A 2,486-nucleotide genomic window follows, 5' to 3' on the forward strand; every position below is an offset into this window, starting at 1 on the left:
GAGGAGGATGGGGCGGTTGCGTTGAACACCTGCAACCAGAAGCCCCAGGCATGGTCTGTGCACCAGAAGGTGCCTTCGGGTGAGTGAGGGGCAGCGCTGGGCTGGGCAGGGGCAGCAGCGGGCGCAGGRGCAGAGGGCTGGGCTGCCTCGAGCCCTCTCTCYGCCAGCCCTGCAGCTCTGCCCGCTYTTTCTCCATCAGCTCCTGGCCCGCAGCTGCCTCRAGAGGCDGCAGAAGCCCTGGAGCATGTGCGTGCCTTCCTCAGCTCCGGAGGGCAGGTGAGTGTCCCCAAGGCGCTCGGGGCTGCGCCGGCCTCTCCTGCTGGGTCCCTTGGGGTGCCCGAGCCCTGAAGGSCGCRCAGGGCAGCGGGCTGTGGGGGCAGCCCGTGCGCTGCTCTGGTGCTGCTGGCCCTGCCCCTCTTACGCTCTCTGTTTGTCCCTCTGCTTGTAGCAGCAGGAAGAGGCCAAGAAGCTCCAGTTTCTGGCCTCCATCTGCACCCTCTGCCCAGCAACGCGCTTGGYCACCAGGCCCGCGCGTCTCCTGCGGCAGGAGCTCTGGCGGTGCAAATCGGACCTGGCCGAGTTGCTGGAGGTGAGGGGAGAGGGGGTGGCCAGAGGCCTGGTGGGGTACAGGACAGGAGGGCTTGCGTGAGCACCGGGAGGTGGGGGGCCCTGGCTGGTGGGCACCGGTGTCTTGCGGGGCCYTGGCAGCTCCCTATGGCGTCTCCCGCCTCTGCTCTCCAGGTGCTGCTGCGAGAGGAGCCCAGCGACCGCCTGGGCACCGCGGTGCGGCAGCAAGTGCTGCTGGCCACCAGTGCCATGAGGTAACTGCCCCAGCGCCTGGCTTGGCCAGGGCCTCTCCAGCAAGTGGGCGCGAGGGCCCAGGCCTAGCGGGGAGGCTGCCCCAGTGCTGGGCTGTCTCCCAGGGGCACCTGCTGGGCCCGAGAGGGTGGAGATGGGAGGGCAGAGAGGGTCCTGGGAGTCCCGTGTGTCCCCTGGGCTTTCCCCTATGGGAGAGGCAGGAGGTGGGCAGGGCCCTGGGCCGCACCTGCCTGGCCGGGTCTCTGTTCCTGGCCAACAAGCTGGGGGGAAGAGGAGGTTCCTCATGGGACTGCCCAGGTAGTGCGGGTGTCGCCCGCAGGCCTCCCACCCCCAGGTCTGCATCCCCCTTGCCAAGGCCTCAGGGGGCTGCTGCCAGCCCCGCCACTGAGAGGCCCTCTCTGTGCTTGCAGCAAAGCCCGGCTGCTTGTGGAGGGCCCACTGGAGAGCCTGCTGCAGGCGTGCTTCTCGAGCATCTTCTGCCTGCCTCCWGTGGAGCACCTGCAGGACGTGGATGCTGTCCTCTACGGCAAGGTGGGTGCTCCCCTACCCTGGGGCCATACTCTGCTCTCAGCAGGACCACACATGTCCCCTGAGGTAGGAGAGGGGCCACGGGGAAGAAGCAGCTCAACCCTCTGTGTCCCTTGCAGACCCTAGATGCCATGGACAGCCTGCTGGAGGTGCTGGCACTCAGCGGCCCTTCCTACAGCCTTGAGGACGTACAGATGATCCTGCAGGTCTGGTATTTGGTGGGAGCAGTTGCCAGGAGCAGCCCCTGTGGTGGGAGGGCAGGGCTGTCTGGAGGGATTGCCCCGTGGCCACAGGGGAATCGGGAGGCAGGATGCCCTTTCCAGGCGTAAGCCTGGCCAGGCACCGAGYAGCGYGYCAGGACACAGAGCGGAGCAGCAGCTTCTCTCCCTCCTCGCAGGTCCTGCTGCCCTTCACGGAGAGCCGGGAAGCAGCGGTGCGGGAGAGGGCCGTGGGCCGCGTGGCCAGGCTCAGYGACCTCCTGGTCAGCTCTGCCTCGCTGCCGGTAAGGAGCCTGTGGTGCCTCAAGCTGCAGCCCCGCGGGCCCCTGTCAGCACGTGGCCGTGTCCTGCAGCTCCAGGCTCCCTCTGGGGAAGCCACSCAAGCTCTGGCTGCCCCGGGATCCCTGTGTGGATGGGGCTCAGGGCTTGGGTTCTGAGAGGCGCCCRCAGGCCGGGTGTCAGCAGTGCCTCCCTCCTGCAGGCCCTCAAATACTTCCCTGGAGGCAGAAGCAGCTGTGGCAGCTTCTTTAAGGAGAGTATGCCAGTCCTGGGGCAGCTGGTGGGACATCTCACCCTGTGCTGCGCCTATGAGGAGAAGGGGAGCAGTGACAGCGCAGCTGCAGCTCTCTGGCATCTCCTTGAATTCATCCTGCAGGAAGCGAGTAAGCAGTGCTGAAGCAATTCCCCCCTCCCGTGCCTTGCTGGGCGTCCTGCTGCCTGTCCTTTCCTGGCATGGCTACTTGCTCTGCCAGGGGAGACTTCTCCCTGATGCCATCAGCAGCATCTGCAGCTCTGCAGCCTTCCTGCTGAGCGCCGTGTGTTTCCCCTCCTGTGCAGGCYGGGAGCTGCCGCAGGATGGCCCGCAGCACCCAGAACTCCTAAAGGACAGGGAAGCCGTGAACACCTTAAAGCTTTCCGGGT

The 2,486-nt window shown here is 66.7% G+C and overlaps 1 long non-coding RNA gene across 1 annotated transcript; it reads left to right on the forward strand.

Moving 5' to 3' along the window:
• The first annotated feature begins 221 nt into the window (after positions 1 to 221).
• On the forward strand, positions 222 to 573 carry LOC112954569. The gene is made up of 2 exons (XR_003250754.1): positions 222 to 276; positions 449 to 573. It is a non-coding gene; the product is annotated as an uncharacterized LOC112954569 (long non-coding RNA).
• Positions 574 to 2,486: the final 1,913 nt, after the last annotated feature.

Source organism: Nothoprocta perdicaria, unplaced genomic scaffold (genome assembly GCF_003342845.1).
Source record: "Nothoprocta perdicaria isolate Ctin4 unplaced genomic scaffold, notPer1 scaffold_11, whole genome shotgun sequence".
In the NCBI taxonomy this organism is placed as follows: domain Eukaryota; kingdom Metazoa; phylum Chordata; class Aves; order Tinamiformes; family Tinamidae; genus Nothoprocta; species Nothoprocta perdicaria.